Genomic DNA, 27,244 nt, shown 5'->3' on the forward strand with positions numbered 1-27,244 from the left:
TGGATATATTGCTCTTGCAAAGATTTTTCCTCACAATAGAGATAGGTGAACCATTAAAAAGTTTATGTTCGCTCTTTTTAGTCAGTGGGATTTTGGAGCAGTCACTGGGAAGTAGCAATTAGAAGTCTGATTTTAAGTTCAAATTAAATCTAAATCTCTTTTTACAAGGTTATCAATATAAATACTGTTCAAAATGTCTACAAGTCAAACAACAAAGATTGAAATTTAATACAAATCAAATACTAAGAGCAAAGAAGAAAATCCTGTAAACATTTTCAGAGACAAATTGTGAAACCAAGATGCTATTTTGAGAATTCTTCAGCAATTTCCTCTTTGTACTAGTTCGGCTAAAGGTAGTGATACTCCATCCCATCAGACATCAGGGGTCTACCTAATGTCAAATGCTTTTAAAGGAATTAAAACAAAAGTCATTGTACAAATATTTCATCCTCCTTTCCCCCCCCCCCCCTTCCTATTTAAAACATGTTGAAACACTAAAATAATCAACTTCAAAACTCATCTATGCGTCAAGATATTTACTTGAATTAGAATTCATTTTCCATTAGTTGGGGAGATCAGTGTGACAATGGTGAAATGTTTAGATAAAAACACATAATACTTTTAAAGTATTAATGTATGCATCACAATAAATGTCCTGGAAGATTAAGAAATGGGAAGCTATTTCAGGGTAGGGTGATCTCACAAATAAGGTTGGAGTTGTGATAGGCTGTAGGATGTTGAGAATACTGGATAATCAGAGGAAAGAGGCTATGAGCAATGTCACAGCTGATGTCAATGCACCCATTCCTTATTCGGAGAGATCATTGCAGAAGAGGACTTTTTTCACCACTGTTTTTCGAATATGGAAATGCTGTTCTGATTTCAATGTCACCTTTGCTGACAGTGGTGAATCAGGTCATTAGAGAAGCATGTTCATGGTCTATCTGGTGAGGCTCCTGGGATCTGGTTAGTGAGACTGGATTAGAAGATGTAACAGACTTCACAGGGTGAATCAATGTTACCTCTTTTATTTGGCTTTAAATAGGCATCCCTTGAGCATCATTTGGATTGTTTTCTTGGAGAAAACCATTTTTTAGGATTCACTAATGATTAACCTATGTGTCATTATGACAAAGGAAGGACTAGATGACCTCTTGAATTTTTCTTACCCATTTTTAAATTATTTGTCAATTGAAGAGAATGCGAAATCTTGCATCTTTAAAGTTCAGCAGTGCTGCTGCGAGAGCAGCTGGAGCAAAAGTGTACAAGTGAAAACACATTTCTTCAGATCCTGTCAGTCAGGTCAAGAGCATTATAGGACAATTAACTGAGATCTGTTATTGTAAGTACATGGATTCTGTTAGCTCATTACTAAGTGTTACGCTGTGCAAAGATGATGAGGGAGGAGTTCGAATTTCAATCTGGAGAAAAATATTAAAAATAAAACAGAAACATATGCAAGTAAATGAAAAGGGATTTGTAGTTGATGAAAATCTGGACTTAGTAATTTTCAAGGCCACCTTGTGTTGTTCTTAGATCTAGGTATTATAACTTAGAGGCCATGACAGATCATTCAAGAAACCTGAGACTAAGGATAGCAGAAGAATTATGAATCATATTTTCACTGGCATTCTAGTTTAACCTTTCATGTTTCATTTATACTACAAATGATATGCATATTTGCTATAAGGCATTTGCTATATAAACTGCTGAGCAAAGAACTTCATTTTCTGAGTGTTTGTAAATACGTGATTATGTTTCATAACATTTGATCATTTTAAAAACAAATGATATTTGTTTTCTTACAAGAAATTTTATTAGCTGTGCTCAATTGTTTATTTGCAAACTGATTTGAGTTTGTGTAGACACAGCCATTGAGTGCACATTCCAATTCCATTAAAGAGCAAAAATAATAGAATTCTATTTTATCAATCAATCTCTTTAGCAGCTTTTATGATTTTACTGGCCAGGCAAAATAAATTTAAATAGCTGTGATATGAATTTCATACCAGCAACATGTACAATTTAATATATATGGTTCATGGAGGTCTGCCTTTAGTTTATTTGACCACAAAAGATCAGCATCTTTTAATAGAGAACTTATAAATCCAGTTACAGAATGGTGAATTTTAAAAGTTGAGAAGATGAAAACTGTGTGTGGTAAAACATAGATAGATTTTCATATACTACTATACATACTAAAATTGAATTTAAAAAGAGTTCTTCTAACCTCGTATTGGAGGGTTCCTTTCCTTTCTTCAAATTAAATAAATCCAAAATATTATTTTCCAAAGTTTAAGAACGTCTCTGCTCAAATGTTTTAAAGTAAAATTGTTAGGTATTTTGGTAGATTGAAGTCATACATTTCATGTCAGGAGAGAGATTGAGATGAGATGAGAAAGGGAGAACCAAGATTTCTCCTGTGCCCTAGTCTCGCAAACCTAACCTTTGTCCTCCCACCTTCCTTTTTTCCCCATCCTTCTGCTACTTTGGTCATTAAGTGCAAAGAGTAAGAATAGAAAACAAAGCAATAAAATAGGAGTAGATCAAAATGTAAAATTGGAAAAAAGAGGTTGATAAAATTTTCACTTCTTTAGAAGTGGTGGAGAAATAATTCAACACACCAAGCATTTATTTAGTGTCTTCTATATAGAAGAGACTAACAAAAGAGTCTCTAAGGGCAGAAATGGAGCATCCATCCCTACCCTCTTTTCCTCACCAGTCCCTCAGACATGCTTCACAAACACATCTCTGTCTACAGAAATAGAACTAAGCCAAAATCAAATTCTCCATAGAGACCAGGGACAGACTTAGGGAGAAACTGTAAACTGTGAAGTCCATTCTTGGCAAGTCCTACTTCTCCTTGCTGTGTCTCCTCCTCTCGCATGATTCTTTTCCAGGTAGCCTGGAACTTCAGAAGGGGCCTGGATGCTCATTGGTTGTGCTTTTTCTGCTTCATCTTCCCAACAACCCACCAAATTAAACTTACCTATATGCTATCTACTAGTGACCTCTGTGATACAAATAAATGAATGAGTTATTCAGTTTTCATTTATTACTGTGTTTACGAGGAGGAGGAATCTGTTAAACGAAAGAAGTGGCTAAACTAATGAGACCAATTCCAGGTTAAAACACAAGGTTCATCAAATGAAAGAAAAAATTGACTTTGAAGTATTTTAATTCCCATCATATTAGGAGTCATGCAGTTCATCACATACAATTAGCACTGTAGAGTGGGGAATCTTTCCTTGATAGAAGGGATTTGCAGACTATTGTTTGGGCCATATTCAGCCTGCTGCCTATTTATGGAGGTAATGCTTCATAGGAACACAGTCTCATCCATTATTTTATAAGGTGGTTGCTTTCATGCTACATTGGCTGAGATGAGTGGTTGCAACAGAGACCGTGTGTTCTTCAAAGCCTAAAATATTTACTGCCTGGTGCCTGACAGAAAAAAGTCTGTTGATCCCTGATCTATAAGAATAATGACATTGAAAAGTATGGCAAATTGTCTTTTCTATTTATTTATTTTTCTTTCTTTTCTTTTTAAACTTCTTTTTCCTTGAATTGTAGATGAGTATAATTTAAATCTTTAGTCTGAAAATTTAGAAATTATTCTTCTAAAAAGTTAAAAGCAATAAATCATGATTGTTTTGAGATATCTTCAATTTCTGCTGCTTTTACGTTATAGATATAATTGAATGAGAGTTTGTAGTGAACGTCTTCATTGGTTATATAACTCCAAATCAATTCTTTTTGATCTTCTTTAATCACTCCTAATGACTGGTGATTTATTGTACTGGGAATTTATTTCCAATACTGTACAAAGAAATGTATATTTTCTTCTTATCTTACACTACTAATGCATCATGTGAATACAAAAGAAGCATAGATGCTTAGAGATTGTAAATATTTTCAAAATGATATATGGAAGGAAACAAAAAATCTAGCCATCACTATTTTGATTGAACTTTTAAAATACAAATTTGCCAATATTTTAAAAATATGAATATTCCTAGTATAATACTAGACCATCCACCCCACATTTATGCATTCCCCAAAGCAGGCTTAACTGAAAAAATAAGTTCCAGTAAATAGAAAACCTCACATTAACAAAATGAAGGGAAGAAGACATATGAGCATCTCAATTGAAGCAGAAAAAGCATTTGACAAAATCTAGCACCCTTTCCTAATAAAAATACTTTAAAAACTAGGAATAGAAGGAAACTTCCTTAAAATAATAAAAGGCATATATGAAAACCTACAGCTAACATCATGTTCTACAGTAAAAGACTGAAAGCATTCTCTCCAAGATCAATAACAAGAAAAAGATGCCCACTGTCACCATTGTCATTCAACATTGCACTGGAAATTCTAACAAAGCAATTAGGCAAGAAAAAGAAATTTAAAAAGCACCCAAATTGGAAAGAAAGAGGTAAAACTTTCCCTATTTATAGATGATATGATTCTATACACAAAAATTCCTGAACAATAAACAACAGAACTTCTAGAGCTAATAAATAAATTACCGAAGTGATGGGGTACAAGATCAATACCCAAAATCAGTGGTGCTTCTGTGCACTGCCAATGAACAATCAGAAGTCAAGAAAAAAATTATAATAGCAACAAAAAACAATCCAACATCTAGGAATAAATCTAACCAAAAATGTAAAGGACATATATGCAGAAATTACAAATCATTGTTTTTAAAAAATAAAAAAGACCTAAGTAAGTGAAAGGGCCTTCCATGTTCATGGGTTGGAAAATTAAATATTGTTAAGATGTCAGTTTTACCCAAAATGATTTACAGATTCAATGCAATCCCAATCAAAATTCCAACAGCCTTCTTTACAGAAATGGAAAAGGCAGTCATGAAATTTATATGGACAGTGTGATGGTAAGGTTCATGAATCAGTTTGGCTAGGTAACAGTAGCCAGTTGTTTGATTAAATAAGCACTGGCCCGATTGATTGTTATTGAGGATATTTTGTGGACTTAAATCATTAGTTAATTGATTGCATCTGTGGCTGATCATGTCTACAATCAAATGAGGAGATTGCCTTCAACAATGAGAGGCATCTCAATAATCAGTTGAAGGCTTTAAAAGGAGAAGTAATGATTTCAGTCGTCAGAATAGAGAATTTCCATTCCTACTTTGGCCAGCCAGATTTTCTTGAGGAATTCACCAAAAACCTTCATCAGTATTCCCAGTTTACAGACTGCACTACAGAATTTGGGTTTGTGTATCCCCACAGGTGCATGAGACAATTTTATAAAGTCTCATAATACTTACAGAAACCCCCTGTTGGTTCTGTTTTCCTAGAGAACCATGGTAGGAGTCATAAATAGCCAAAGCCATCATGAAAAAGAAGAATGAAGTTGGAGGACTTTCTCATCTTAAAACTTATTACAATGTCACAGTAATCAAAATAGCTTGGCAGTGGCTGAAGGACAGACTTTTAGACCAGTGGAATCAAATTGAGAGCTCAGAAATAAACCTTCATGTCTAAGACCAACTGATTTGTGGCAAGGGTGTCAAGTCAATCTGATTTAGAAAGAGTAGTCTCTTCAACAAATAGACCTGGGAAGCATGGATGTCCTTATGCAAAAGAATGAAGATGGACCCTGCCTCACACCATATATATACCACACATACACACACACACACACAAATCAACCCAAAATGAATCAAAGACCTAAACATAAGAGCCAGAACCAAAAGTCTACTAGAAAAAAGCATAGGGAAGCATCTTTAGGACCTTGTGTTAGGCAATGGTTTCTTAGACCTTACAACCAAGGCATAAGCAACAAAAGAAAAAAGAAAGAAAGATCAATGAAATCTCACCACAATTAACAACTTTGTGGATCAAAGAACTTTATGATGAAAGTAAAAAGAATACCTACTCAATGTGAAAAAATATTTGGGAGCCACATATCTGATGAAGGTTTAATATCCAGATTATATAAAGAAATCCTATAACTCAAAAATAAAAAGACAAATATCACAATTAAAATATGAGCAAAGACTTAAATAAACATTTCTCCTAAGTAGATATTCAAATGTCTAAAAAACACATGAAAAGATGCTCAATATCATTAGTTATTAGGGAAATGCAAATCAAAACCACAATGAGATATCATGACACACCCACTAGACTAGCTTCTTCTTTTTATTTTAAATGGAAAATTACAAGTGCTAGAAAGGATGTGAAGAAATAGGTGTGAATGTAAAAAGGGGCAACCACTGTGGAAGACAGCTTGGCAGTTTCTCAGAAAGTTAAATATAGAATTACCATCTGGCCCAGCAATCCCACTTCTAATTATGTATTCCCTAATAGTTGAAAGCAGGGACTCAGATAGATATTTTCACACTAATGTTCAGAGCAGCATTATTGACAGTTGCCAAAAGATGGAAGCAACACAAGTGTCCATCAACTGATGAACAGATTTAAAAAATGTGGTATATACATACATTGGAATATAATTCAGCTTTAAAAATGAATGAAGATTTGATATATGCAATAACATGGATGAATTTTGAAGACAATATGTTGAGAGAACTAAACTAGACACAAAAGGCCAAATATTGTATGATCTCACTGATATGAAATAATAAGACAAGCAAATTCACAGTGTCAGAATCTAGAATATAGGTTTCTAATGGTAGGGGAGGAGCAATAGAGAATGAAGAGTTAATGCTTAAATTTTATAGATTTTCTATTTGGGCTGATGGAAAATTTTTCGTAATGGGTATTGGTGATGGTAGCACAACCCTGTGAACATAATTAATACCGTTGAATTTTATATTTGAATGTGGTTAAAAGGAAAAATTTTACATTCTATCTATGTTACTAGAATAAAATTTAAAAAACAAAAAACTTATGTCTGTACAACCTAAACAGTAAACACTATTTTGAATGATGTATGATAGCTAATAGGATAGATGCAAAAATGTTCTTTCATGAATTGTAACAAATGTACCACACTAACTAAAGTTGTTAATAATAGGGTGGTATATGAGAACTCTGTATTTTTATGCATGATTTTTCTGTAAACCTACAACTTCTCTAATTAAAAAAAAGTAAGTTTGGGAAAGGCGAAGTTAAATGGATGCCCTTATTGCATGACTTTTCAGACACTTTAACCTGAAAGTAGTGTAAATTGGAAAGAGAAGATAGAGTAGTCTTTATTTTGTAATTCATTTATTTACTCATCAAATATATTCTTATTGAGTGCCTAAACTCTGCCAATCACTGTTCTAGATGCTCAGAAAAGAGCACTTCCAAATGTTCAAGGGTTATTGAGAGTCAGAGAATGTCACATGCATTTAGGTTTTGAAAATAATTCAAGAAGGGGAAAGACCATGAAGAATGAATGGAATTTTGATAAGAGAAGTTGCCTGGGGAAGAAGCATTCTAGTAAATAAATCTGTGCAGATACATAAGTAGTGGATGCGCATAGATAGGACTTAATGTGTCTTTGTTGAATTTAATTGAACTATGTGGAATGGAACAATTGCGAAAGCATTGATGAAATGCTCTGCTTTGGAAATGGCACACTGTGTATTTTGTCAGTCTATACATACATACACACACACAGAGTTATGGAAATAAACTTCATTTTGTAGCGTGAGTTAGGATGCTATTAATCTGCAAAATTTTAATTAAACTATTACATGAGTTTCTTGGACTTCTATTGGTTTTTTCAAAATTTAACTGGAGTTAAGAATTTTGTTCAGCATTTAATTAACTTGTTGGTGTCTTTAATCTGTTATTCTGGAGTTGCACCCCCTAGTGCAATGGTTCTTAAAAAGGGTCCATGAGCTTGAATTGAAATTCCAAAAAACGTTATTCTTGTGGGGACGTATTGGCATGGATGTGATATACATATTAAATAATATACAGTATATTGTGGACTTAGTAAGGGATCTGTGGTTTTCACCCAACTGGCAAAGGGGTTTGTGAAATAAAAAACGTTAAGAACCCCTGCCCCAGTGCTTTTGTTAAAAACTAGTTCCAAGGCCATCAAACAAACAAAAATAAATTTTCTCAAATGTTCATTCAATTTAATACATCAATGGTGATGCCCAGATGTTTTTATGGATTTTCTCTTGTTAGCCTCATCGTTTATCCAGATCCATTGAGCAGTAGAGTGACCTATTTAATTTGCTTTTCTATTTAAGGAAGAGTTGTTATGTCATACATTACTCTGACTGGGTAAGCAATTTGCATAGGTTTAAAAAGGAACTATACCTAGTACTCACGTATACTTAACATATTATGTCTCCACCAGAACCTCTCCAGACACTAACCAATTGCCACATCAACATACTTGCTTGGATGTCTAGTAGGCATTTCAAACCTAACAGTTCCAAAACTGAGCTTTTACTCTTCCTCCTAAATCCTGCTCTTCTTGGTTTCCTCATTTCACATTCCTTATCAATTCGTTAGTAAATTTTGTTGCCTCAGTTTCTCAGTTTTTAATATATAGCCACCCTCAGATCCTTTCCACAACCTCCACTGCTACCTCTGTCCAAGCCCCCACCATCTGTTGGGTGGGTCATTGCAAAAATCCTCCCACATATTTTTCCTATTTCTTTTAGTCTATCATTGAAGCTGCCAGAGCAATTTTGATAAAGTTATAATATGTCACTCCTCTACTCAAAATCATTTAGGAGCAACCATTTAATTCAATTAAAAACCCAAATCCTGGGCTCACCAACTCTGCTGCTCTGGAGGATTCATGCTTGGATTAATAAATTACCTCTGTTGACACCATGGCCAGTTGGGTAAGTCACAGCCACACATAACAAGAGACCCCTGCCTGCAACGTCATGGGAGGAAATTCAGAAAAGATCCCTTGAGGATACAAGTCAAAGTCTAGTAAAGGATAAACGGCTTGAAGCTAGTAGACTGTCCCTAAAAAATGATGCATTCTAGGCAAAACACAGAAAAAAGAATAAAAAGAAAAAGGAGTACCTAAACGAAGATGTGAATGGGTGTTACGGAAGACCTAAGACAGAACTCAGATGGCTCACGATGGGGACATAATAGCAATAGACAGCTAGAAAGCAAGGGAAGAAATAGCAATTACTTTAAAGAAAGACAGTTGATGAGAAGGAAGACAATTAAAAAGAAAAGCAGCAAAGAAAAATGCAATGTTATATTTCCATTGTAGAAAACCTGGCCATGGACTTGCAGATTGCCTGGCTGCATTGAGAATCAAGATATGGGCACTAGACTGTGTTATCGGTGAGGTTCTACAGAACAAGAAATAACCAAGCGCAAGGCTGGAGTAGACCCCGCTCTTGGTGAATTTCCTTTTTCAAAATGTTTCATTTGTGGGGAAATGGGGCTCCCATTCAGATTTTCTCCTAATAACCCCAAAGGACTCTATGCCGATGGGGGTTGCTGCAGACTTTGTAGCTCAATGAAATATATATATATATTTTAATTTTTTAGAGTCAGAATTCAGATCAAATGGTCACAGTTGCTTGCTGGGCAAAGGGAATGAGCACAGAATATGGAGAAATGTTGGGTGCTCCTAAACCACAGAAACTCAAAGCAAAGATACCTAAAGTTGTTAATTTTTTAAATAAGTTTTTTAGTATGATTAATTACCACCTCTTTGTTACATTCTGACCTGAACCTACTTCCCGAAATGGAGCTGGGCTACCTCAGAAACATTTCCTGAGTTCTGTCCAACACGGAGTATTTCCATCACTGTTTGGAGAAAATCACTGAAGAAAAGTTTAAGATGTTTAAAGTGGATCCTCTAAGAGAACATTTTTTTAACAGGCAGAACTTAGGTATGATTAAGTTCTTAAAAATAGAGAAAATTATGTATTAATATCAGTGACCCCTAAACAAAGAGTAACCACTTTATGTTTGGAAACGAACTTTGCAATATTGTTTTCCTTGTTTCAAAGTATCATTTTATTATTACAATAGAGACTTATTTATAAACTGTCACAAAATTTGCTGTATTCTAAAATTCACGAATAAATCTTATGTGCTATTTGCTTAAAATCCTCACCATGATGTCCAAGGAACTGTGCCTAATCATTACACCTCTGTCCTTGTCACCTGCTCCATTGGCTCCATTGCTGCACTCAAGCCACAAGGGTCACCTTGAGGTTTCTTCATCACATATTTCTCTCAGGCTTTGCACTTGCCTTTTTCCCTGACTGGATCATTCTTCCCCCTGATATTCACAGCTCTTACTTCCTCAACTTTAGATCTTTAATCTAGTATCAACTTGAGTGAGATATTTCCTGATACTTAAAAAAAAAACAACCAATAACCCCAACTCCTGTCACATCTTATTCCTCTTTGTTGTTTTATTTGTCCTCACTGCTACTCATCATTATCTAGCACCTTATATATTTTACTTATTTATTTTGCTGATAAGCTCTTTCCCTGCTCTAGATTTTAAATTCCATGAAGGCAGGAAATTGTTGTGCAGTGCTGTAATCTCAAAATCTAGAACAGTGCCTAGTACATAGGACACTCAATATATGTTAAATAAATGAATAAAGATATACTTTCTTTGATGGTTCAAAATTTACTTTTGGATTTTCTCTTGTCTGGGAGATTGCTATTATTAGTAGCTATTATACTGTGTTATATGCAGAATCTGAACTAACTCCAAGATATGTGATGGAATTACTGATGACTTACGTAAAACACATTCCTGATATTAAGTGATTGCTATAATTTGTGAGTACTTTGTGTGTAAAAAAGACACTGTAAATGCAAAACATTTGAATTATATCAGCTCTCCATAATAGTAATTATAATAATGGTGATAATGATATTTATCTATAATTTTCTATACTTATTAGGTATTGCTTTTATTTTACTTTATTTTAAACTTCTTTCAACTCTGCATATAGAATTTATTATTCCTATATTGGAGAAGACATAGGCTAAGGGATTTGCACAAAGTCAGGCAGCCAGACAGAGCTAACTCCAAACACAGGTCAATTACACTGCAAAATCTTCATTCTTTTCCATTTTCTCTCACATAGTGACAATTCTAATCTATCAATTATTTACAGTAAACCAAAACCTATGCCAGGCACATAAGATACATATCCTAATTCATGAAACCATAATTGTCTTATGAAGTAGATATCATATCCTTACCTCATAGTGTTACCAGCATGGACTTTTGAGTCAAGATTTCGGGACTTCAGATTCATCTAAAGTATTCTAAAATTGGAAAAAAACAACAACAATTCTGAGCTTTCTGGTTGTTCAAATTCTGCATAAAAAATAACCTTTGACTATTTTGGGGCACAAACTTCCTACATTTTGGCATATCAATCCCTCTAGCATTTCTTTGCACATACACATCAACTTCATACTGTAAATAATATTTTTAACTTCAGTTATGTCAGCTGATGCTTTAGACATTCGTGCCAGTTTAAAGACTGTGCTGAAGACAATTTTAAAGAAAAACAAGTTTCTCCTATGTGGCCAGATGACTTGATCAAGAATCTGAGTGTTACTAACCAACTAAGTAAGTAAAAATCATAGCCTGACTGGGTGGCTTTGATGCAGTTATTGAAGAAACAGCCTTTCTGCTTTTTTTTTTCCTCTTCCTCTTCTTCAGCCTTTTACTCTTCTTCCTTCTAACTGACCTGCTTTTCACTTTTAATTTTATTTTTTAATAGACTCTACCTTCACATGATTCAATATTCACAAGGTACAAATGAGTCTCTCTGGCAAGTCTCTACCCACAGAATAGTCTCTCAGTCATACAGTTTCTCTCTCCAGATACATCTAATGCTTGTTACCTGTTTCCAAGTTAAGTTTCCAAAGAAAATCTATGCAAAGTAAAAATTGTAAACTTTTTCTTTTTAATACAGAGTTAAATATTACATACCCTACATTTACCATTTTGACTTAAGCATATATCTTAGAGATTTTCTCCTAGCACAAAAGAACTGCTGTAATACTTTACTCAGTTGCAGAGAATTATTTATATGAACACACCAAAATTCATTCAACCAGTACTCTGTTTACAGACATTTAAGTCGATTAAAATCTTCTGCTCTTCTAAATAATAAAATGCTTTACAAACTTCTTGATTGAGGGATAGTTACTTCTTCTTAGAAAGGGTTAAGGCATCTGTAAAAATGATTTGATAGTCTACAAGGTACTAGGCAATGCTTGTATTTTGTACACATTGATTTATTCAGTTTAAAAAGAAATATAATATGTTTTTACAAATAAAAATAAAATATTATATTTTAATAATATAAAAAATAATATAAAATAATATAAAAAATAGGAAAAATGAGAAAATGGGAAGTTAGGGGCACAAAGATCTATGCCAAAGAGTTCTGTATACTAGCTGTAATGATTCATCACTTTCAACACTCCTATTTTCTATCTTTGTCTCATTTACATTAAAGATAATTATAGTTCTTATCAATAGGTCTTTTATTTTTCCCACTAATTTTAATGACATAGTAAGGTTAACCAGCAAGAAAATATTTAAACAATTGCCTAACTACAACTTGATGCAATTTGTGATCTTGCTAAACTGAATTGTTGGTTGATTGGTTATACATGGTACTTTAACTTAAAATAGCCATGTGCTGGCAAATGCACAAAAATCTGAATTTGGCTTATAATGATAATTGCATAAAAATCTTAATTTGGCATAGAATGATGTGACAGTTTGAAGTTATTTTATGAATTCCAAAAAGAAAATATTATGTTCTTGAATTAACCCATTCCTGTGGATATGAAGTCCTTTTGATTGGACTGTGTTGGTGAGACTTGACTCAGGTTGGGTCTCTGCCCCCTTACTAGAATTTTATATAATCAAAGACCCAGAGAGAAAGAGAATACAAGAAAGGAAGCCAGCCTTTTTTGACCCCGCCATGGGGGGGCGGGGAGGACTCAAGGATTGCTAGGAGCCTAGAGAAGCATGAATTCTCCAAGAGGCTGGACCCATGGGTAGCTCAAGGCTGAAAAGATGAGCCATGTGCCTGACAGTCTACAGCTGAACTCAGGAAGAAAACAGAGCAGCTGAGACTGAGAAAGGGAGCCCAGAAAGAGACAAGCCCTATACCTCTTTGCCTATAGCTGAGTTCTGGGAGACATAGATTCTAGCAGGGAAAACAGGAACCTCCGCAGAAATTGGCCACCATCTTTGCCATATGGCGGATCACCAGGACCACCAGCAGCTGACTTTGGTGAGAAAGCATCTCTGATGGTGTCTTGATTCAGACATTACACAGCTTCAGAACTGTATGCTTTTACCCTAAATAAAATTCCTTTTGTAGAAGCCAATCCATTTCTGGTACTTTGCAGCCACAGCCCTATGGCAAACTAAGACAAATGGTAACATGGGAATCTCAAAGCACAAGGAATGCAAATATATGTTGCTCAAGAGTTGCCCTTTGAAAATCAACACTCGCTTCTATGCCATATTATCAGTATAAGTGTAATATATATACGTAGTATATGAGTCAGTGGACATTCAGAGATAATGCTCTGTGCTTTACAGGGAATAGCTCATTTAATCCTCCCAACAATAATATGAAGTTGGCATTATTATCCCATTTTTCAGATGAAGAAATTGAGACAAGGAGTGGTTAATAACTTGTTCTAAGTCTTATAGCCTATAAATGGTGAAGCTATTGTCCAAAGTCAGATGTCTCTATATAGAGTCCATAGTTGTAACAAATACACTTTACTACTGCCTCCTGTTACATTCTAGCACTTCCTGAAAGGATATTAGTTAGTGTCACAGGTAACCTAGGTCTCTGTGCATAGTATTGAGCAGAATCTCTGGTTCTTTAGGTGTCCTAGAAGAAAATAATAGAAATTCAATTTACAGTTATTCATCTTTCAAAACAAGAAGAAATTAGGATTTATTAATACTGAGGATATGGGTGGACATTGGTACCCTTACTAGGTCTTTATGTCAGAAGGTAACAGTCAGGTATGTGAAGCATCCTTTGGGAAGATGGGCATGCCACCACACCAAGGACGTGAAAGGGATGTCCCCACTAGTTCTCCTTCTGTCTACAATAATGGATTCTGTTTGTGTGCTTGGTAACTGATTTGCAGGTTATATTATCTTATTTAAACTAAGTCAATTCTTACAAAATGGACAAGTGACTTAAAAACCTTCTTCCCAGGAAGCTGCAGATTGAAGATAATATTTATAATGAAATCAAAATACAAAAAAAAAAAGACAGATGAAACATTTTCTCTACTCTTTGTATTAGCTCTTTGTCAGCCATATTATGAAGTAACAATGATGACTTGATTATATGTACTAAGATATCAACAAAAAAGATTGAAATGATCAAGAATACCATTGAAATAGGTATTCCCATCCTCCATTGCTAATGATAAACTTCATCCTAAGTGCATATTCTGTTTAGATCTATCAGCTTATTATGGTAAGTGGGCAATTAGATTAGAAAAACATTTTAAGCCTAAGCATCCAGAAGTTATTTTTAGTGACAACCAAGAGGATTTTTGCTACAATTGAAAAATAAAGTAAAATTTTAAAATAGGTTTACCTCATCAGTTAAAATCTCTATTTGTGTATATCTTATAATTTACAAAATATTCAGTAGGATGAGACATGTCTATATATTATAAATAAATTTGAAAACTATATATATGCTAAAATATGTTTAAAAGTGGGAAGAGCCATTAACAAGTTTGGAAAATACTCCTTAGTATATGGTAATTTCAGGCAACTAATAGGTGTATTTTATATATGTTTCATTTTTTTATGTTACAACTTGAACTGTTAACTGAGTCTAGTCTGGCACATGTTTTTCGTTAGATTTCTCAAGATATTCAGAATAAGTTTTAAATAAGCTCAGGAAATTGGGCCCTTCATAAAGTCTGCAGATAAAAGAAGGCTTATATTTTTCTACAAATATGAATGAATGCAATTTTAGATTTTCTTAGAAATAATAGCATTAAAGCCCTTCAGCAAGGCTGAGTGTTCCGTAAGCTTCTTTCAGACTCTCTCAGCTCTGAACAGAATCCCAAGTCTCATTATGTGAAGAGTGACTTACTACTAATCAGCAGTTCCAACGACAAGGAAAATGTTTGTGTGTTCTCAATGTAGCTTAACTAGACTGTATTCCAAGATTTGCCATACGACCCAAACTAATAAGATTATTTTGAAACATGTGTTGAACTACCAGTCTTCATTTATTAAAAATTAGTTAGAACAATTTCTATTATAGGATAAATAATCAGCAATTTACCAAAGCTACTTATAGAATCTCCTTTTAGTACGGCTATTACAGAGGTCAAGATATGGTGAAATATGAGAAAAATTGAATGAAAGTATTAATGACAAATCCTAAATAAACCCATACCACAGTAGTGAATAAACTGGGTCTAAAATAGCCAAGATAAATGCTATTTCTTTTGGTCCTTCTATATAGGTGTATATGCAACTTAGGAGCACAGTAGTGGAAGTCTAGTAGACAATGGTTTATTTGCTGTGTGACCTTAGGTAAATTACTTAACTATCAGGCTTAAGTTTCCTTATATTTGAAATGGAGACAAAAATAATAATAACTTTCTCACAAGGTAGTTGTGACAATGACTAAATGAAATAATGCCTTTAATGGGCTTAGCAAGTAAAAAGTTATACATGTGGGTTTATAGCCCATAACTGCAAACTATTATCATTATAAATAATTTTTATGGCAAACATATCCAAACAGTTACAAAGGATGATATCACACTTAACATCTGGGCTAAACCTAGAAATTTTCAGATATCACCAATTGCATGTCTTTTACACTCCATCAGAAGAGAGTAGACTGCATAAGTAACAGATAATTTCAAAATAAAAATTCCTCAGTGATGAATGCAATACTTCCTCTAAAACTTTCCTAAAACTGACCTGCACGTGACTTTCTTCTAGCTTTTACCTCAGTGCAGATTATCTCATTCATATCTGATTGAGAAATCTATAATTTTAAAGACTAACATGTTCTAACTTCCTGGGAACACTACCAACAGGAAGAACAACAGTGTTTTTACTGAAATTCAGCTTTCCATCTTTGTTTGTATATTCGTTCTTGCAAAAGGAGGGGGAGCCATCCAAGCTATGCTATGACCAAGAGCAGCTAAGATTACCTCCTCAGTAATGCTACTACACGTTTTTACGTTCTTGTTAACCCCAGCCCAAAAATGGTTTCCTAGCAAGGTTCTGTGCTCCAGTTTCTCCTTTCTCTAATGTACTTTTGTGGTTTTTTAAAAAGATTTACTTATTTATTTACTTCTCCTCCCCACCTCACCACCCCTATTGTTTGCTCTCTATGTCCATTCACTGTGCATTCTTTTGTGTCTGCTTGTCTTCTCTTTAGGCAGCACCGGGAACCGATCCTGGGATTTCCTGAGTGGGAGAGAGTCGCTCAATCTCTTGCACCACCTCAGCTCCTTGGTCTGCTGTGGCTTTTATTGTCTCTCCTCTGTGTCTCATTTTTGTTACATCATCTTGCTGTGCCAGCTCTCCACTGAGGCCAGCTTGCCACACAGGCCAGCTTGCCTTCTCCAGGAGGCCCTGGGAATCGAACCCTGAACCTCCCATATGGTAGATGGGAGCCCAATTACTTGGCCCACATCTGCTTCCCTCTCATGTACTTTAGATAAAACCAATTCTGTTTAATAGTTTTCTCTCCCTGTATGGGACATAATAACTTGCATTTTGACTGTCCAGTGCTTGAACCTGTGCTGGAGGAATCGCATGTTGTTTAAATATTAGAAGGAGGATGGATGCAGCCTCCCCTAGGGAAGCTATGGACAGAATATAGCCTTTACCTATTTTTCTAGCTTATCTCTAATTACATTTCTCAACAAATGCCACATTACAGTCATATTACATTACCATTCTCCCAAAATGTTCTTATATTAAATGATTTGTTCTATCTCACTCCACCAAGACATCTCCTGAAATGCTTTCCATTCTTCTACTTCCTGTGTGAATCCAACCATCTCTAGCTTGGAACAATTCTTTTTCTCACCAATAAGAAGGCAGCAAAGTTTAGTGTAAGAGAGGCACTGATTTGGCCCAATGATAATGTCCCTCTATTGCACTTGATTAGGCCTGTCCATCTTTTTCCAAGAGCACTACTACAATTTATTTAAGGCAGAACAGTTCAAAATTTTGGGAAAAAAGTATGCATTCATTTAATCAATATAATCACGTGTTTTTTAGAGATAAGGTGAATAAAGAATTCTTGAAATAATAACTATGTTTATAAAAAAATAATAGTAAGTACTCATTAAGTACCTAAGATTTGTTGGAAAATTAGCAAAAAAGAGTGAGTTTTTTTTTTCTTTTTATAATATTTGCAATCAATTCAATCAGTAATCCATAAGTACTTCGCACATTTTTTTGTTTTTGGTTGATCTTAGGCCTGATCACTCACATTCAAAAAAAGAAGTCTATTAAGAGCTGTCAGTCTATTCTATGATAACCTGTAACATAGTTTCAATAAGTTCCTTTATGATTTATGTTGGCTACAATCATTTTCTGGTTGTTTGCAACCATAAACCCTGACCTGCTCAAGTTCCTACTCAGAAACCACCTAGCTTTGTATTACATGGAGAATGAAGTCTGAACTCATGAGTTTGAAATACAAAACCACTACAGATGCCTGAAAAATGTATAGCCCTTTAAGATGGCAGTGTTAAAACTGACAAGGCAACTAGAAATCTAAAACTGTTGCAGATAATTAGCTCTGTCAACATTCTCTTACAGGACTTCTGTTAGGACTCTTGATGCTAAGTAACAGCAGGTCTTGATGACCTTGGAGACAGGAAGAGATAAAAAGTAATAATAGCACAAGAAAAGAGAAAAAAGATGTAATCTAAATGGCTAGAACCTGCCATCATTTTACTATCTTTGGCATATCTAAGATTCAAAATGTGCCATCTCTGAAAAAGTTGATTTTCAGTTACAAAATGTACTGTTTTGGCTTTGTGTTGCATATAAACTCATTGCACCAGACACCAAATCCCACCCCAATATGGTCATTAAGTTTCACTGGGCTGGAGTAAAACAGTGTTGATTATTATCCTTAGAAATTCATTATTTTATAGTGCCTCTTAGTATATTAAAGGTAATAACTTGTATTATTCTAATAACCTTGCTTCATCTCTTCTCTCTTCTCAATAAACTCACAAAACTTAATTTCAGGTGTAAAAATTGAGTGTAGGGAACGTACAGGGTGGGATGAAGGAATGAGTGTGTAAATTAGACTGTTATACAGACTTTTTATCATTTTGTTTAAATTTTTAGTTCTCCTTAGATAGAAATTCCATGGGAAAAAATATTCTAGTTTGGAGGTGGGTGTATAATTATATCCCTCTTTTCTCTTGCTTAACTGTTCTTATAAGGAAGGTGAATTGTTTTTCATGTAACTATTGACAAAATATCTATCTCTGCATGGTAAATCTAGATATAATGCCAAGATTTTGGGCTGATTTCAGACACAAAACTATTTATTTACATGTATACTATACTCCAAACTGTTATATAAAGTTGCAAAAGTAGAACTGTTAAAAGTGGAACATTTGTGTGGAACTGGGATATAAAAGGCCTCCATTCTGCTTCTTATCCTGACTTTTTCCATATTTCCACTCCCACCTGTCCCCCTTCATCCACAGCTTCCTCCACAAAACTCTTAGAATATTGAAGAGCTAGGGGTCCAGGTGTCTGGCTTTGATCCAGGTGGCCTTGTATTTGAGTATTTTATATATATATATATTTTTTTTTTTTCTTTTTAAAAATTAAGTGATACTGCTATCTGGTTCATGATAGTCATGTGAGCAGTGCACTGTAATGTAAAAGTTGTCACATAATATAGATTATGGTCAAAGAACAATCTATATGCTTTTAACAGAAACATTTTTTGTATTTGTTCTACATATTTGTATCAACTTTGCCTGATGTTTTTGTTGGAACACCAGCTCAGATCATAATTGGAAAGCCACTAAGAACTGAGGAAAAAGAGAGCAAGAAATCACAGGTCATGGCATGGGAGTTTCACATCTAGGCTCACAAAGTGACCATTGGGTTCGTTCTCCTTCTCTCTGAAGAAATGGAACTGGGTTAAAAATTTCCATATTTCCCAAAATTTCATAATGCTAAGGATCACCTGGAGTACTTGCACAATTCAAACTCCCACACTCATTCCATACCTACTGAATCATTATCTCCACCAGAGAGGCCTGGAAAGCTGCACATTTTTCAGGACCTCCAGGTGATTTTTATCATTGGAAAATTTGGAAAATAATGGCCTGAACATCTCTAATATTCATTCTATAATAGTTCCAAAGTGCTATGATTTTTCTTAATTTTTCTTTGATAGCAAAATGTTTTAACCAAAGCTAAATAAGTTGGAGTAGAGATGGTAGCAGGAAGAAAATGTACTATCTTTCAAATAAAAATAATGTTGAATTTAGTATTTTCCATGAAATATTAAAAATAGTTTCAGAATACTGAATTGTTAGAAGAAAGAGTTCATTCCATCTTTTCCATGGTTTTTCTTGTTTTTCCCTTTCTTTCTATTTGGTAGATTGCTTTATTTCTAATTTTGCCTTTTTTGTATTAATTTTTCTTATTTTGTTGTTAGAAAGAAGAGTTTTTTCCTGGCATCTTTGCTTTCAAAATCTGGTTCTTTGTCCTCACAAATCTCTTAAAAGGATGCTACTTTCTTTCAAATACTATATTGCAGATTTACAAACTTCTGCCAGAAATTTCCCTCTGGTAAATAATAAGGGGTTGATTTAACTTTTTCAAAGTATGGCAGGACATTTATATGCTTTATTCACTCAGCAAACTTTATATGCTGCCAAAGTGGTAAAAATGTAGTCTCATTACCTTCTGAAAGCCCCCCTGTTCCTCTGCTGTGGCCTTTCTCTAAGCCAAACATATAAACTCACTACCTTCCCCCTGGTGTGGGATGTGACTTCCAGGGATGAGCTTCCAGACATCGAGGGATTATTACCAAGTGAAACCTAGTGATGTATTAGAGAAAGAGCTTGACTAAAGGGGGAAATATTAAATACAAATGAGTTTTTATGGCTAAAAGATTTCAAAGTGAGATAGGAGGTCATGACAGAGGTTACACTTATACATGTCTTAGGATAATCTCACTGACTACCACAGTCAACAGTACCTCAAGTAGGAGCCTCAGGAGTCTGAAGGCACTATAGACAGGGCAGACAACCCCAGGAATTTGGCATCCTATCAGTGGGTCTTACCTTGAAATATATGATAATTTATCTCCCCAGTGGATTGGAGTTGACTCATTTCTGGTTTTCCTACCCATGGTTCTTATGCCACTTTTATTTGAAACTATAATGAGCACTATACTCATTAAATATGTGCCCCAGAGACTTAAATCTTCCAGCTTTTCATACTTTGGTTGAGTCCTGAATCTCAGCAGAGTTATAGCCAACACCTAATCTCTAATTCATCTGACTCACCCAGGACAACTAAGAAAAGGATGATGATGGACAGCACCCTTCCCAAATAACGGACAATATCTACAACTGCACTCAAGACAGTTCTACCCATCTGCCTCATGGGATATAAGTCCCCTCTCAACTAGTAGCAGAGTGGGCATTGCCATCCCCAAATCCTCAAGATTGAGGAATGAACAAACATAAGGAGAGAATGCAACTATGAACTAAAGTAGACTTATTATTCTAGTAATGGAAGAATTTGTAACGTTGATAAAAAGGCAGCAGTCACTAGAGGTTCTGAGTGAAAGGAGAGAGAAAAATAGGTGTAACATGGGGCATTTATGGTACATTGGAATTGTTTTGCATGATATTGTGATGGGGGTTACAGGCCATTATACATTTTGTCAAAACCTATAAAATTGTGTGGTCAATAGACCATGGTTAGTAGCAATCATTTAATATGTGTTCATCAATTGTAACAAATGTACCACCTTAATGAAAGATGTTGTTAATGGGGAAAAGTGTGGGAGGGGGAGGAGGGGAAGCATATGGGAATCCCCTATATTTTTGATGTGACATTTATGTAACCTAAAGCTTCTTTAAAAATAATAAAAGAAAAAAATTATAAATATACTCTCAGTTACATTGGGAAAGAATTGATGCTTAATCTGTTCTGGGTGTTTAGTAGTATAGGAACTGGTAGTTGGATATCTATCTGGCTCTAAATGATATCTTTCCAAACTAGAATTCCCAGTGGCATTCACTAGCATACCTAAGACTCAGCCATGAGTCCTCAGATGTTACAATAAGATGTCATTCACTCTGTGTCATGGCTCCGCAAGGCCAGTTGCTTTTCATATTTCTCCTCTACCATTCTTGGGAGCATTAGAGATCCTTTTACAGCTCTGGGAGCCAAGAAATCTCTGTGAATTTGTCCAAGGTCCCATGTGACCAGACATAACCTACAGCTGTTTCCTCTCTGGACTCTTGCCACCTTCTTGGATATCTACTCTAGAAGCAATGCACATAGTCCTTAATTTCTGTGAACCCACAAAATTACCCATGATTCTTACTGAAAAATTAACCTAGAATGTTGTATTGCATTTAACATCTGTTTTAAAAGCAATCTAGTCGAAGTATCGATGCAACATGTTACCTTATTTGTAATATGTGATGACATAGGTACATGTATTTGACCTAAATCTTAATTGCAACAAGTATTATTTAATTACCTCTTTAGAAAAATTAACTAATTATTTCATCCTATATAAATTTAAACTGCGAATTTGTTAAAGAGACACTCAAGTTTTATTCTGAATAATTTGATAACTCCAGTATAATTTAGAGAGCAAAATGTTATCACATAGGCTGTGGATATAGAAATGTAAGGATTGATAAGTTCATTTAGCTCAAAATATTTTTTCCTAAAATGATTTCAGGAAAGAAAACTGAATTTTACATGCAAATTGAATATACTAATGTCAGTTTAGAAACCATGTAAATATTACCATGGTCCACCTATAAAAATGTCAGTAATATTTTGCAAAAATTAAAATATTGTATCATTTGTTCAATGGTTTAGTTTTTACTTTTCAAATTTATGACTTTACTTATGTTATTTGTCTTTTTATTGTTTGCCATGATTTTGTAACTGATTATTTTAATCTGTTTTATTTCTTACAGAAATCTCTGATGATTTTTCTTGAAATGTTAAATTTTGCTTCATATCTGTGATCCCCGAGACATCCATTGTTAATTGAACTAATGAAAAAATAATAAGAGCAACAAAAGGTAAAAGCATAAATCAATAGTTTTCATTTTTATTTTTCCATTTTGCTTTTTTCCCCCACATGTTTTAAAAGAAAAACTACTTTTAATAACAGCATGGTTGCAATCATGTATTCTAATTTTTAACATAATTGTGACGTAAACACTTTTCCATATTACTTCCTAGTCTTGGTAATCATATTTTTAATGGCTATTATATTGCTTTGGCACAATATAAATAGTTCCAAAATAGCTAGACATATAGCAATTTCCAATTTTTTAATATTATAAAGAACCTTTTAATAAAACCATCATATAAATACATGGTAGCAGAGATTTATCACTGACTAAAGAATGCTAAAGGATTTTTATGGCCTAAGCCACACCAAATATAAATTTACAATTAAACAACCAATTTTGAAGTATAACAATTTCAACATATACTACCACAATCATTTTTGCAAATTTAATAGATGCAAAATGTTACCTCATTTTGTTCATTTCCCTTTATTTGATAACTATCCATTAAAAAGAAACTAATAGTATACTCTTCTGTGTAAATTAATATTGGTTTCCTTGTATACTCAGTACAAAAATTTTCCTATGCAAGTTTTTATTCAAACTTAAAAAGATGATTTTAGAGTATAACATTTTTACTTAGCAATCATCCATAGAATTTACCATTATAATACTCTTTTCTAAGGGCTGAGAAAAGTTAAGGTAATAAAATTGATATAATTAGCATGAAAATTATAATGCTATTGGGATTAGACACCACAGTATTACTGTCCATCACTTTAAAAGTTAAAATCTCAGTTTTCCTTTATGTTTATTTTTAATAAATGCTTTACCTCACAAATTGCCTTTCAATATCAGAGAGTAAAGCTGTCAAATGTTAAAATTAGATTGGCTTGACTGCCTAATTAAATACAGATTCATCTGGAAGAGTGTTCTCCAGCTCTCATATTTCACTCTAATATCCGCTCAAATTCAGAATGACCCTTACATGGCCTAAACCTTAGAGCAAGGACAAACAGACAGAAATACTACTTCTCTTCTGTTTTGCTCTCTAGTCAAATTCTTGACCTGGGGAAAGCAATGTCAAGTTAGAGCAACAGGAAGACAAACAAGGGAGGATTGTGGTTACCTCCCAAATGGGAAAAGCCTACACAGACTTGACTCAACAACTGAGAGGCAGTGTTGCCCCTGTGTCCCCACTTTTGCCAGAACTATCACATTGCATTGGAAAGGAGAAAGTGGTAGCTGCCAGCTCTGAAAATTCTTTTCTAATGACATCATGCAGAAAGTGGGAGGAAGCTGAAAGTGAGAGGAAAGGATGCTCTTAGTCAGAAGCCATGGCGTCAAGTCCTACCTCTGCTCCTCAACAAATGCCCAGTATTAGAGAAATCATTCCACATCTCTGGGATTAAGTCTCTTTTTCCTTAAGAAATGGAGTTCATTTACATTGTTTGCAATTTCTGTAATTCTCTGAATATGGATATGCTAAAATTCCATTTCTTGAGCACCTTGGTTAACTTTCTGATACTGTGAAAATCAGAGAAAGATTGTGCTTTGTATATGGGCAGAATAAGTTTGGCTGGTTATTTCTCCAGTTAGCTGAAAAATTTTGAGGACGTGGTGCAATATCAGTTGGTATGAAGAAATACATATCATCTATATGATGCATGTAAGGCGTAAGGAATAAGAACAAGCTAAGAGATTGGAAGTATCTTTTGGAGTAGCAAAAAGTAGGTCATCCTGCCAATAAAATATCAAGTTGGATGGCGCCCCTAGGGAGGCATCTGATGGCTCCCAAGAAGGTCAAGCTCAGACGGTGCACTGATTGCCCTCAGACATAGACAGACTAATTCTCTTCCTAAGAGAATTACTACAAACTAATAGTAGTGGAGGGGACACCCTCAGAGAGAAGGAAGCTTTGTTGTGCATCTTCATGGCTGAGAACTGAGCAAACCACTGTACTTTGCTAACCACTGTACACTGTCCAGTCAACTATGATATTTAAAATTTTTCAAAATAAGCAAATACTGTGCATGTGGATAAGAAAGGCAGCAGAAATTCAGCATGTAGCTTAAAACATCTAGCGTCAATGTTTTATTGAAAAAAACAAAATAGAACCTACTACCTAAGCATATTTTTCCCTCACTTTGCAATGAGTTCGAGTGGGGAAGAGACAGTAATCAATGTGACTGACATATGTAATGGCTGATCAAGAATTATGTCCTTGCCAAGCTTGCATTTTTTTTTTTAAAAGAAGGCATTTTTGCATTGATAGTATCTATTTGTTTCTCTAAATACAATGAATGAAGGATAGGCATTTATATATGTTTTTAAGTGAATAGAGAATTGATGTTTATAATATGTGAAATTATAAAGCCCATGCATATTTAAAAATGGTAAGCAAATTTTGTGTTATATTTAGCTTGTCTTATTTTAATAATTTACCTCTACTAGGCCTCTTTTCTATCAGCGTCTACTCCAGTTAATCACAGATTTTAAGAGGAATTTTCAATAGATACAGAATAAAATGCAAAGGAAAAAGCCACAGAAGGCCTAGTGGGGGTATAATAATGCTTAAAAGACTACATCATGATAATAAGTATTGAGTTAGATTAGTTCCAGAAAACAGATTCTATTCTACATTTCACATGGAAAAATAATTTTATTAGTTTGTTTGTTTGAGCTACATAATAGACACAGCTGCTTACCAACTGTATGAATGTTGATACCTTATTTAGCCTTTCTATGCTTTGGTTTCTACTTTGTGGAATAAGTTTCATAATAGGATGTACCATATAGGATGTTTGTGAAGATTTGATGAAATCAACATGGAAATTCTTTCAACTGGCGTATATAAAGTATTCAGTTAACTGAATGTAGTGAAAATTTTAGGTTGCATATATGTTACTAGAATAAAATTTTTAAAAACATAAAACGATACAACACAGTGAACCTTATTGTAAACAATGTACCATAGTTAATAGCACAATTATAAAAATATTCTTCATAAATTGTAGCAAATATACCACACTAATACAAGGTATTAATAATAGGGTGGTACATGAGAACTATGTATTTTATGCATGGTTTTTCTGTAAACCAATAACATCTCTAATAAAAAAATAATAATTCAATTAAAATGCCCTTAAAATAACATGACTAAAGCACACATTTTACAGCTAGAGGCCTGTAAAAATCTTAGCTCTTCTACTAGCATTACAACCTTGGGCAAGTTACTTTACTTCTTTGGATTTGGCTTCCTCACCTGTAAAATGAGTTAAAAATATCTAGCATGCAGTGTTGTTTCACACTTAGCAATAGTACATGTAAAGCACTACTCAGTATTCACAACATACACTTATTGGGTGTCAACAAAATATTTAATGTATCTACATATAAATTCATGAAAATGAAAGTGTATAATTATGAAAATTATTTTAAAAGTTTTTAGACTTTTGTGCTCTTTAATAAGAAAGTAACTTAAATATAAGTGCATTATTTTAATATATATAATATTATTCCTACCTTTCATCTTTATTAATGAGGTCAAAGTTAAATTATCTCATTAAAAAGGCATATTCAATGTTGAAAGGGTTTCTACAACTGAAAAGGAAATATAAAGGTTTAGCTTAATGATTCCCCCCAAATTTCTCATCTATATTTACTAATCTGCAAAACAAATGATAAAAACAAAGCGAAAAGTCCAAAGACACGCATTTCTTTGCATTTGCATCTTTGCATATTCCTTCCAAATTGGGAGGCTATGCTTTTGGTACATGGTATTGGCTTGACAAGTGGCTAAGACTTGACCTGGGGTGAAAATGTGCATCATCACATATGCTGCTCCTTAAAACCTTGGTTTAGTGTTCTGAGTGTCCCCTTTTATTTGCACTTGATGATTTTGCAAATTTCTAAGTGAATCTGCTGGTTTATGGCACATCTTTTTGTTTTTTTTTCATTTTAGCAAGAAACTACTCAGACCTGTGCATTTTCCTGAAACAGATGCTGAAAAATAAGAATTAAAAAAATGTTGTTTACACACCACTGTAATAGAAAGAGCAAAAAGAAATTCATTTACAAATTTTATATTTTATTAATATGATCCAATAAATCATGTTTATGAATGATTCTGAATTATTTTTTAAAATGGTGATTCTCAAACATCTTAAGACCACTTCAGTAGGGGAAATGTCACTTGGACCAGCAATAAGAGAATACACTCTCATCCCTGGTATCTTTCAGGACTCTCCAGAGAAACAGAACCGATAGGATATGCATATATATAAAGAGATTTATTATAAGGAATTGGCTCATACAATTTTGCAAGTCTAAATTCCATAACACAGGCCAAACGTGGAAATTCCAGTAAAGGTGAGGTTAAAATCTTGACTCCAAATCCTTTAGGGGAAGCTGGCAGGCTGAAAATTCTGGTAAGAACTGATGCTAAACTCTTAAGGCAGAAATTCTTCTTATCTCTGGAATTCTCAATTCTGCTGTTAAGACTTCCAGTGATCCACATGGTCGTGAATAATCTCCTTTATTTAAGGCCAAATAATTGTAGATGCTAATCCCATCTACTATACACCTCCGCAGTTACAACTAGGCTAGTATTTGACCGAACAACTGGACACCATAACCTAGCCAAGTTGACACACAAAATGTAGAAATGGAAATTATTCCGGATACTCTGCTTGGTATGTCATATTTGGAATCTCATTAAATCTTAATCTGTCTCCCCAATTCCAGATTCTCTCTGCTAATTGATTCCACCCACCAGTGCCCAGTGAATTGTCTTGAAACTCCACTTGGTGGTGATCTTGTTTTACATATTCCTATCTCTTGCACTTCTGGTGTTTTGGTTTCTACAAGCTTTTCATCCAGCAATTCTACTCTTATGGAATTCTCCTTGTCAAAAGGCTACATTCCTTTTTTAGCTTTGACTGGCCCCAGCTGCAAGTGATCTTTCCTCTATGAGGTTC

The 27,244-nt window shown here is 34.3% G+C and overlaps 1 pseudogene; it reads left to right on the plus strand.

Moving 5' to 3' along the window:
* The first annotated feature begins 734 nt into the window (after window positions 1-734).
* LOC101435033 (zinc finger CCHC domain-containing protein 9 pseudogene) lies at window positions 735-9,641 on the plus strand (annotated as a pseudogene).
* Window positions 9,642-27,244: the final 17,603 nt, after the last annotated feature.

This window comes from Dasypus novemcinctus, chromosome 4, assembly GCF_030445035.2.
Source record: "Dasypus novemcinctus isolate mDasNov1 chromosome 4, mDasNov1.1.hap2, whole genome shotgun sequence".
Lineage (NCBI taxonomy): Eukaryota > Metazoa > Chordata > Mammalia > Cingulata > Dasypodidae > Dasypus > Dasypus novemcinctus.